We start from the raw sequence: 12,082 nt of genomic DNA, 5'->3' as shown, positions 1-12,082 counted from the left end.
TGTCTGTTAAGCTGTAGGGGCCAGGAATAGAAAGACCCTCTCGATATAACTTCTGTGCTTTTTCAATGTAGCTGAAACTTCCCCCAGCCTGTTTGGTGACCTTTCCTTACTGACTTGCTTCCTTCCTTACTGGGTCCTTCAGCTCCCAAGCCTTCGTACAGGTGTTGCTCTAGCAGATCACTCGAGAGACCAATTTGGTGCCTGACTCAGGGTCTTGGCATTTGCTGTTTCCTACTCCTCAGACATGTTCTCAGTGCTGTTTGTGTTTTTAAAGCCCAGTGTTCTCCCTTGCAGAAACTCTGCCAGGAGAAAGCTGTTCTTAGGAGCAGACTCCACCTTTACCCATCATTCATCTCTGATGGAGGGTACTGAGTTTTGGATGAATCGTTACACGCCAGCACGATGAAGTCAGCTTATATGTCCTTAGTGCAGAACAAAGACAAAATGTTTGTTTTAAATGTTTTCAAATCAGCCAGGCAAATAATTTCCCCAACTTCATTCTACCACTCAGGGAATTCCACAGACCCAGTGGATGATACATAGAAACATGACTCTGTTCCTCTCCTAGGGCTGTGGGCCATGGCAGAAAAGCAATCTTTTTGTCATCCCTATCATGTGCCTGCCTACCCTAGCGATACTTCGTAATGTGATCTACAGACTAAGTGCAATCCCTGTTAAAATCCCAATGGCCTGTTTTTGCAGAAATGGAAAAGCTGATCCTAAAATCCATATGGTATTGCAAATGATCACAAATAGGCAAAACAATCTTGAAAAAGAACAAAGTTGGGAGTACTCAGGTTTCGAGATTTCAAAAATTACTTCAAAGCTACAGTAATCAAAACATCATAGTACTAGGATGGAGAGAGGTCATTCACTGGGATAGAATTCAAAATCCAGGAATAAACCCTTATATCTACGGTCAAGTGACTTTGGTCAAGAGTGCCAAGACTATTCGATGGGGAAGAGCAGTTTCTTCAACAGATGGGGCTAGAAAACTAGATATCCACATGCCAACGAATGAAAGTGAACCCTTTTACACCAGATGCAAAAGTTAAAATGAATGAAAATTTTAGGAGCGAAGACTGAACAACTCTTAGAGGTGTGGGGAAATCTTCATGACCTTGGATCTGACAATGGTTTCTTAAACATGCCCAAAGCACAGGCAACAAAAGAAAAACACACGGGACTTTTTAAAAATTAAAGCTTTGGTGCATCAGAGGACACCATCAAGAGAGAGCAAAATAGTTGAGTTGGCAGCTCCAAACATCCATCCCTCCAAAGAAATGAAAAAGAAGCTGAAACTGTCAGAACCAGAAAACAGTCCAAGGTTTACAGCAACCAAGCACACACCGAATCGTGAAAAAGATAACCTAGAAGTGGTAGGCAAGTTTTGCAGTGTTTCTCCTCGCCCTTCCCTCATCTCCCGGGTTTGATGGCAGTTTTGAAGAGGGTAGCCTGTGTTCCCTGTGTGAGACCCTCGTCCTTGGTTCCAGAGAAAGCAGAGCAGACCTTATTCCCAAATTCTAACCTGTCTGGGGCTAGAAAGACTGGCACAAGGTGCTGGTCTCTGTTTTGCCTGACCCAGAACTCACTGGGCAGAAAAGTAGCATTGCTCCAAAACTTTGTAAGGTGCACAAAGCCTGCAGCCAGCTGAAGCGAAAGGTTATGGTTAAGACATACAATAGGTCACCTGAAGCCTGCAGAGAATGCTGGAGAGAGAAATTAGGGTGTTCAAAAACGACCTTGTGTAGGAGGGAATTTAGAAAGCCACATTCCTGGCCAGGACAGGATGCGTGCTCAGAAAAGACTGGAAGAGACCCTGAGCTTTCGCCTCTGGCTGGTCTCTGGGCTCAGTCCAAGCAGGAAGTAAAGACTAAGGCAGAGTTAAAGGAGCTAAATTGGCCCAGTGTTGAAGAGTGCCCCAGCACAGAGCTGGTCTGTAAAGACTGGGAGACATGTAGGTTTTGTTTGGGCTCCTGGTATTCAAGGACATCTCTGTCAAATGCTAGCAGAACAGAGACTTCAAGTGACCACACATGACAAGGATGACAGTCTTTGCGAAACTAGCTTGAGAAGGTCCCCGAAAAGATGGCTGCGGCCTTTAGTTATCAAAAACAGCAAACTCTGGGGAAAGGAACTGGTTTCCAGTTACCGTATGATAACATTGAAATACCCAATTTCCAACAGAAACAGGTTCTCCAAAGAAACAGAACTATGGCCCATTCAAAATGGGGAGAATGACAGAAACCACGCGTGAGGAAGCCCAGGTATTGGTCTTCCTACACAAAGGCTTTAACCCATCTGTCTTAAATATGCCCACACGGCCAAAGGAAACCCTAGAGCTGGTTCCAGCTCTGGCTCTGATGTCAGAGCCACTAGCTCTGGACCCAGCACTGACTCCAGCACCGGGTTTGGTGCCGCGGCACCTTCTAGCTCGAGCGGGCACCGGCTCCGGGTTTGTAAGTGGCGGTGGAGTCGGAGCTCCAGCCGGATACGGTCCTGCGGCTGATGCTAGGGCTGGTCCAGCAACTGGCTCCACCTCTGAAGCTGGCTCCAGCCCTACAGCGGGCCCCTGCTCTGGCTCTGGTTGGTAGAGCGGGAGCTGGTGCCAGCTCCGTCTAGTCAATGGCTCGCCTACTGGAGCTGGCTCTAGGTCGAGACTGGTTGTGGCTGTGGTGCTGAAGCTTTCCTCTAGCTCTGAAGCTGACACTCAGTGTGGCTGTCGCTTGAAAGTAGGTTCCGGAGCTGGTGCCGGTTTTAGCTATAGCTCTAGAGCTGGTGTTGGAGTAGGGGGCAGAGCTGTTTTTAGCTCTGGAACCAGGCCTGGTGCCGGCAACGGAGCTGGCGTAGGGTCTAGCTTTGGAGCTGACACTAGTTTGGCAGATGGCACTGGATCTGGATCCGAGCAACTCTAGCGTTGGCACTGAGGCGGAATGTAGCTCTGGAGCTGGTGGTAGAACTACCACTGGATCTGGCCTTGAAGCCAGGGCTAGCTCCGGAGCTGGCACTGGAGTTCGCTCTAGCCCTAGAGTTGGCTCTGACTGTGGCTCCACAGTGGGACGTGGGGCCGAAGCCATCTCTCGCTCTGGATCTGGCGTTACAGCCGGCACTGGAGCCGGTTCTGGAAAAGTCCTACACGGCACTCCAGGTCCAAGCCAGGCAGGTTGAGATGCAGAAAGGCCACCGGCTGCTTCTGTCAGGGAAAGTCTGGAGGCTGTACCCACCCAGCAGCCAGGCAGGACGGAGGAGGCTGGAGGGGTAGGAGGGCAGGCGGTGGAGGCTGAAGCCTGGCCTCTCCTTCCACGCTGCCTCCTAAAGCACCTGTGCAGGGGGCTTGGCCCCCTACGCCTGGCCTTGCCCATCCAGACGCCAGCCCCAAACCACCCCTAACCCCACCCTGGCTGTCCTGGCAGAAGCAGGCCTGGTCACCAAGAAGGGAGCTGACAAAGAGCCTCGGTCGTGGGATGCTCTCCGTAAAGGTCTAACCAACTGAGCCCCCTTCTTCAGGGAAGCCTGACCTACTTCCCTGTCTTTCCCGTTCCCCGCCCACTGGAATATAAAGTCCACGAGGGCAGGGAGGGGCTGTGTCCACTCTGTTCGTTAACATCACCGGCACACGGTAAATGTATGTGCTCCATAAAAATAAATAAGTGCTCCACAGAGGTCTACCGGATAAGGGAACAGTCCATCCTGCCAAGCCTTCCCAGGGCCCTCGTGGCACCTCAACCTGTAGCTTGTGCCCGGAGGCGCTGCCTTACTCTGCGTACTGTGCGTGGTCACATCTGAAGGACGCCAGGCCCATGTACAGCCGAGCATGCGTGACTGAGGTTCAGGGCGGACTTGTAAGCAGGCTGCTCACCACCCCGCCGGTTCTGGGCCCCCAGGTGGAGGTCGGCGGGACAAGCCGAGCTGGGAAGGGGCTGTGGTGAATCTGCGACTGATAATTCCTTGTGATTAGATTCAGGTTATGCAACCTAATTGTGAGGAAATACGAGACAAACTCAAACTGAGGGTCTGCCATAAAGAAACTCACCTGAAATCTTCAAAAATGTCAAGGTCAGAGAAATCAAGGAAAGACTGGGAACTGTTCCCGACGGAAGGAAACTACAGGCTTGGCAACTAAATCCAATGTGTGGTCCTGGACACAATCCACCACTTATAAAGGGCATTCATTATTGGGAAATCAGCATTCTGTGGATTAGATGAAGTATTGAGTCATTGTCAATTTCTTGATTTTATTGGTTGTGTAGTGGTTAGGTGGGAGGGCATCTTCACTTTAAGGAAACAATGGCGCATCACATCCTCGATTTGCTCTCGAATGGTTTAGGAAAAAATTGCAAAAATATGTATATAGAGAATAAGGGGCACCTGGGTGGGTCAGTCGGTTAGGTGTCTGACTTTGGCTCAGGTCACGATCTCATGGTTCGCAAGTTCGGGCCCCGCATGGGGCTCTGCTCTGACGGTATGGAGCCTGACTGGGATTCTCTTTCTCCCTCTCTCTCTGCCCCTCCCTCACTCGCTCTCAAAATGAATAAATAAACTTTAAAAAAAGACTAATAAGGCAGTGTAGTAAACTGTCCATTTTAAAATTTAGAAATCTGGGGTGCCTGGGTGGCTGTCACCCAGTTTGGTGGCCAACTTCCATTCAGGTCATGATCTGCCGGTTCATGGGTTTGAACCCCGTGTCAGGCTCTGTGCTGACAGCTCAGAGCCTGGAGCCTGCTTTGGATTCTGTGTCTTCCTCTCCCGCTGCCCCTCTCCTGCTCCCACTCTGTTTCTCTGTCTCTCTTTCTCAAAAATAAATACACATGAAAAAAAATGTTAACAAAAATGAAAAAATATTTTAAGTAAATACTTTTTTTTATTTTTAATTTTTTTACATTTTTATTTATTTTTGAGAGACAGAGCACAAGTGGGGGAGGGGCAGAGAGAGAATGAGACAGAATCCGAAGCAGGCTCCAGGCTCTGAGCTGTCAGCACAGAGCCCGATGCGGGGCTTGAACTCACAAACTGTGAGATCATGACCTGAGGCGAAGTCGGACGCTTTAAGGGGCCAGGTGCCCCTTAAATAAATAAAATTTAAGAATCACAATTAGCATTTCAAAATTCAGTGAAAAACAACTACTAAAAGAGTAAGTCCTCCCTCACTGCTACCCAACTACCTATCATACCAGATATACGGCCTGTGTGCCCTTGGGAGAATAAGCATGTTTCCACCATAACTGCAAACAGTCAGAACTGAAGCCTGGAAGAAAATACATTTCATGGTCTCATGGTTGCTCTGCCTAAGCAAACACCACATATCACTTGCTCCTCCAATGCTTACTTGACGTTTCTGAATAAAGACAGAGATGGAGAGAAAGAGGTCAGTGGTAGGCGGAGGCTGACAAGAACTGAGTGAAACAAACCCAAGCAGGTAGCTCAGTGCTGGGATTGGGGAAAGTATCCCACCGGAGACCTGGGTGGGGCAGTGACCACCAGCAGTGGGGAAGGATATGCACAAAAGCCACAGGCTTCAGAAGTAACCACATTATTCACATTGTACTTCCCTTGACAGTTTACGAAGGAAAATGGTGGACTAGACTGGTGGGGAAATGTCTGATTAGGAACACCTAGACATGACTATATCCATCAAAAACAAGTCTGACGCACGAATGAAGTGGGAAGCCAGAAAGGGAAATCCCAGGTGTGAGAGCCAGAACAGCGATGGGGGTCAGCAGGTGACAGGAGAGAGCAACTTGCATTTTAAATATGCAGGGATAGGAGACCAGACCCAAGCTGAGGGCTGGAAAGATGGAAAGAACACTTCAACAATCCAAGTATTCTCACAGAAAAAGAGAGAAAAGCTGTCACATTAACTTACAGAACGCACAAGCAAAATACCATGAGTCAGCAAATGCAACAAACAGAATTGCAAGGAGAAATTGGCAAAGCCACAGAATGGAAGGTTCTTAATGCATTTCTCTCCATAATCAAAACAGAAAAAAAATCGCGATATATAATATTTGAACAGCTCAACTAACAGTTATACGAAACACTGCACTTCGAAGTTGGAGGAAACATTGTTCAATCACACATGGAGTATTTACAAAAATTAGCCACATATTAACCTAAACCTAGTCTCAACATATGCCAAAATATCCAGAGGATGAAAATAATGATCTCTGATCACAATATAATAAAATTAGAAGTCAATAACGGGATAATGTCTTCCCCCAGAAAAATCCCATATGCTTGGAAAATTTTTAAACATTTAAAATATCCAGAAGTGAAAAAAAATCAATTTGGTAAATATGTAAAACTGAAAATAATGAAAGCTCTACAGTCTTTTGGGGTGCAACTACAATAAAACTTGGAAATGTATGATTTTAAATGTCTATTAATAAAGAAGATTAAAAATGAATAGGTGTTCAACTCAAGAAGCTAGTCAAAGTCCCCCACACCCAAAAAAGGGTAGCAGGTGGGAAATTTTTTTTCAACGTTTATTTTTGAGAGAGAGACAGAGCATGAGTGGGGGAGGGGCAGAGAGAGAGGGCGACACAGAATCGGAAGTAGGCTCCAGGCTCTGAGCTGTCAGCACAGAGCCCAATGTGGGGCTCGAACTCACAAACTGCGAGATCATGACCTGAGACGAAGTCGGACGCTTTACCAACTGAGGCACCCAGGCGCCCTGGGAAAAAAATTTTTTACATAGAAACTCAGTAAGAGAAGAAATAAGAGTTTAGTGCACACCATTTTGAAACCAGTAACTAACAGGTAAATGGGACTACCCCCCAACTGCAACTTTTTACCCAGACCTTTCTCATTTGCGTGTAAGTTCCCTGACTTTCCTCCTTTGGAGGAGGGGCCTGCCTTGGAAATGGATACTTTTCTTGCTGCACCCTCCAGGCTGGGGGGTGGTCTCGGCTCAGCATCAGGCAGCGGAACTTGGGTTGCGTTACAATCTCACCGCCTCCTTGGCCCTTCACACCATCCCGGTGAGGTCCTGATCTGACTGCAGGTTTGTAGACGAGCGTACTAGTGTTGAAGAAGTTAAGAGAATAGCAGAGGCTGCACTTCAACTCGGGTCCTGGATCCACCTTGGTGTTCTTCCTGTCTTTAGCTGGCACTCTGCTCCAGGGGCTGTCTCCCTGGGCGGTGGGCCTGGCAGACAGACAGGAGTGATCCCCGCGAGGAGGAGGGCTGTCCGCCTGGCTCCAGCACGAGTCAGTTCCTGCCTTTTGTGCTACTCTGCTCCTCTCTTCCTGGGCTCTTGCTCCTGGAATCCTCAGCTGGACGGCTCACAGGACATCACGGAAGACAGAAGCGTGTGAGGAGGAGAAAGTGGCACTCTTGTCAGAGGGCGTGCTTGTCCTCGAACATTCTCCTGTACCTATTGCCGTTCAGCTCAGCACTTGTCTTAACATCTTGTTCATAAACGTGCGCATCGATCAGATTCCTGGGTCGTCATCTCACCGGCGAAGTTCTGAAGAATCTGTTGGCTGAGCCCAGATTTGGCTTTTAACCCTTTGTTTCTACTTCCGGGCAGGTAAGCGCCGCTCTGGTTCTGCTTCACGGGAGCTGTGAGGAGGAAATAGGTGAACTTCTCCTCTTCTTGCCTCTCCCATCTGAGTTCACCCTGGTCAACCCTTTTTTTCTCTGGCCTCCTGAGCACGAAGCGAGGCTGCGAGGTGAATATCAACCTGTGTGGGCACACAGGACAACTTGTGCCATTCTGCAGCTCAACAGGAGGCCACCTCATCACTCCCCGTCCCCTTCCCGGGTCAAACTCCCTGAGATCCAAATTGGTAGTAGAGCCTTGCAGGTAAAGCAGAGGGGGCCTTGCCTCAGAGGCTGGGCATAGGCCAGGGAGGAGGAGGCTGAGGCCCACTGAGAAGAGTCAGCCTTGGAAGAGATTGATCTGAGTGAGAAGTGAGCAGATCACTGCTGGGCCCGCTCAGCTGTGACAACCCAGAGATGTCATTGCTGCCTGAGTTGAGGAAGCAACAGGAGACAGGACGATTTGGGGCTAGTGGCTCTTGACTCAGTTTCAGCTCCCCAGAGGGTGGGTCTTGGGTATCTGAGTGATCTTGGGGAGATCAGGGACAGGGACAACTCGGCAAGCAGAACCCTGGGGCAGAGAGAGGGAAAGGGGCACCCCTGTACCTGTTCTAACCCAAAGGAGCCATCTGTTGTTTTCCCTCTAGAAAACAAGCTAGTTGGTCTTTAAAAAATTTTGTTTCTCATGTTCATTTATTTACTTTGAGAGACAGAGTGAAAGAGTGCAAGCACAAGCGAGGGGCAGAGAGAGAGGGAGAGAGAGAGAATCCCAAGCGGGCTCTGTGCTGTCAGCGCAGAGCTGGACTCCGGGCTCTATCTCGCGACTGTGAGATCATGACCTGAACCGAAATCAAGAGTTGGATGTTCAACCGACTGAGCCTGAGCCACCCCGGTGCCCCATAGTTTTTGTTTGTTAATAAACTTAATTTTTTTTGCAATAATTTTAGATTTATAGAAAAATGGTGACGATAGCACAGAGAGTTCCCATAAACCCGTCGCCAGGTTCCCCGATGATTCACATCTGCCATTTGTACGTGTACCTTTGCTACAGCTGATGACCCAGGTGCCATGCCCCCAGGTCCCCAGGACAGCCGGGGAGGAGAGGGCCCTACAGCTCTGGTGGGAGCAGAAGGAGGACTCCAAGGCTCCTGGTGATCTGGGGGTTCAGGAGACAGAGGAAGCTGGATGGACCAGGCCCCAGAGGTCTGTCCGACCTCCTGCCACCAGCCAGACTCCTCATCTATCCCTGCCAGGCTCTTCCTGGCACATGCAGCCCTCTGTGGGTAGCCTGTTGGGCCTGGGAAGCCTGGAAAAAAGTCTTTCTTCCAGGTGCTGGGTTGCAGGATCCTTGGGGAAAAGTCCCTCCCAGGATCGCAGTCGGCACTGAGCAGGATTTCCCTTCGTTCAGCCCCTGGCTGTCCAAGCCCTTCCTTTCCTGGTCCTTGCTTTCTCTCCGCAGTGTCCCCACCTCTCCCTTCACTGATTGCCTGTGGGTTTGTCTACGGGTCCCTCTGAAGAAAGCAGCATGCCTCTTCCCAAGGCAAACCCCTGGGGCGGTTGTCATCTCCCAAATCTCTGAGCATCCCAGTTGTCCCCTGGATCTAACCGAGTGGGGGCGGGGGGCAGCTGCCAAGGTTGGCCCCTGGGCTTAAGAAGACTATGTGGGTGTGCCCCCCCTCCCCCACTTCCCCTGTGCTCGTGTGGCACCTGTGCCAGTTTCCTTGCTGCTTCCTCACAACACTATGACATTGGAGGGACAGACGTTATCAGTCCCAGGAGAGAGGCACAGAGGTCAACACCTTGACTCAAGTCCCACAGATATGCTTTCATGGCCCCCTATCTCACGCCTCCAAGGCCTTAGAACCTTGGCAATTCTGTGTTTGACTTTTATTACTGTGATTCCTTGAATTCTATCTCTTTCCCTCCAAATAAGACTGCTCTGGCCACCACCATATCCCTACTGCCTTGCCCCACTGCCTGGTACTCAGGAGATTCTCAATAAATGTTTTTAAATGATTGAATAAATGGATGAGTTAGAGGGAGAACATTCATCCGTGCATTCAACGATAGATTGTCAGGCCCTTTGATGGTTCCTGGGGTTAAAAGATGAACAGGATATAATCCCCACCCTTGAAGAAATCAGTCTTGTGAGGAAGATAGACTTGAAAACAAAACATTACACGAAATTACACACGATACCGTAATGGAGGGATGTCTAGGCGTGTTCAAGTGCTAGGAAAGAACTCTCCTATAAACTCTCCCTGGAGGATCAGGAAGGCTCTGGGGAGGAGGCGGCTTGTAGGGTAAGTGGCAGTGCCTCTCCTGGAATGGTGGGGGCAGGCAGGGTGGAGGAAGGGCATTCCTAGGCCAAGGGGCCACAGTGAGCCCTACAGGGACCTGACTTTCTCAGAAAAGGCCCAGGGGAGCCTGTGCAGGCAGGACTTGAAGCCAGGCTCTTGGATCTTTCCCTTCACCACATCGCAGTTGGAGATTTCCCACATGTGCCCTCAAGGATCGGGGTCCGGGAGGATTATACCCACTCCCAAGACAGGGACTACTGGCTCCCTGTCATTCTCCTTTGACGACGGCCTGCCAGGAAAATCTCTTCTGGGAGGGAGTTCCACATCTGAGGCAATTTGAAACAGTCTTATGAGATTTCTGGAGCCGAAAGCTCAAAGAGAAGCTATCCGGCCGGCTCCCTCCTCTCTCGCAGCTTGCAATTCCAGCCAGCACATCGTGGAGCCACCGGGTCGTAGCTGTCTGCAGGCAATTTCATGCAGTCCCTTCCCACGTTTACTTCCTGTCTCTTTAACAGGATTTAGCTCAGGTTCGTTTGACTTTTACTTCCAGAGACCGCTGCCTTTCCCACATGTTGCCGTTGTGTTTGGGTTGTAGGCAAGATCTTAAGAGTGCACACATGTACACAAAAGGAGGGAGTCGGTACTCTGGTGGGGGTGGGGGGCAAGGCGGGATTGGGATATTTCAGGGGTGTCTGCAGTGGAGGAGGGTCCCAAATCACGGTGACAAGTGCCACTGAAAGGTGGCGTCCGCTCAGTGGAGAAAGGCAGGCCACGGTGCCGGTGCGGCTGGAGTACTTTCAAAAGAGGAATCTGGTAATTTTGATTTAAAAATGCCTTCATGGATTTACTTTTTATGCTACCCATACGTACACCATCCTCACCCATGGAGGATTCCTGGATCCCTCCTCCCCTGACGTTTTTACATCAATTTTATTCTTACTTGTGTCTTTACAGAAAATGGCACAGAAATCACAGGTTTGGAATAGCTAGAAGTTATTACAGTTCCGTATTTCGAACACCTCAATATCAAGTTTCTTTCTTCCCACTCTATGTACAGTATTTACACAGCAGGGGCTACAGTCTAACACTTCAAACCAACTGGGGACAAAGACAAGAAGAAGAAGAGGGGGGGAGTTCCATGAACGGGTGAGGAAGAAATCAACTGTTGATACGGAATTAAAACCCCAACTCACTGTCTCAGACCTTCCTCTTGCAAGGTATTCCCTGCCAGGGTGGGTGGCATGGCAGAGGGAAATGTCAGGGGGGTGAGGGAGACCTGCGTCTGGCCGGGGGGCAGCTGCAGGGAGGCCACCCGTACGGACAGTTCCTCTCATCCGCATACAGGAAGAAGCACCCTGTCACCTATTCCTACACGGTCACTATGTCCCTCCTATTCTAGCGGGCAGACAACACGCATACACCGGGCATGGTTTGAGTTGAACACCGGCTCCTGCTTTGCTCTCCTTTGAGCCCTTTCTCTCTCTCACCCTTCTGGTGACCACTCCTTGATGCCTATAATAGCCCCAGGCCCCCTCCAAGCTTGGCCTCCTGAGGATGGTCTGGATCAAGTGGAGTCGAGATCTGTGGCTTCTTATGGGTTCATTTTACAGCTGGATTGGGGTGCTCCAAGGCAGGACACATGCGAACCGATAAATTGCAAGAAGCTCTAGAAGGGTGTCTTGCATGGCAAGTCAGGGTCACAGGCATCACGCCAGGGGGGTCAGGATGCTTCAGAATGCAGGCCCCAGGGCTCCGGGTAAGAGTTCGGCCTCCCCAACAGTGCCATGACCACAGCATTTGTGACGTGTACCCCCTGGCTGCAGGGCCCAGGCCCAGGACTCTACAGATATTGTACATGGCCTCGTGCGGTGCTGGGACCCATGCTGGGGGGAACGGTGGGGCGGGCTGGGTGTGGAGAGGGCCGTCAGGTTCCTAAGGGTGACCGTGGAGGGCATGAGACAGAGGGTGGCCGAGGGGCTCAGGCTGAGACCTTCCAAGTTTAACCTGGACCGTGGGCAGAGGTTGTAGCTGGGCCTGCAGGGCAGCACATCCACACCGCAGAGGCCCAGGCCCAGGCCCTCAGGAAGGAATAGGCTGGCGAGCGCAGTTTTACTGAAGACTGGGGGGCTCAGGACGTTGGTGCCAGAGTGCGGGTCTTCAATCCCCGTCACCGCTGTGGCAGGCAATGAGTCTGCAGCAGTGGGCTTTGGGCCCGGCCAGAGCAGAATCCATAGCGGGTGTAG

Source organism: Panthera tigris, chromosome B3 (genome assembly GCF_018350195.1).
Source record: "Panthera tigris isolate Pti1 chromosome B3, P.tigris_Pti1_mat1.1, whole genome shotgun sequence".
Lineage (NCBI taxonomy): Eukaryota > Metazoa > Chordata > Mammalia > Carnivora > Felidae > Panthera > Panthera tigris.
This window is presented reverse-complemented; position numbering follows the sequence as displayed.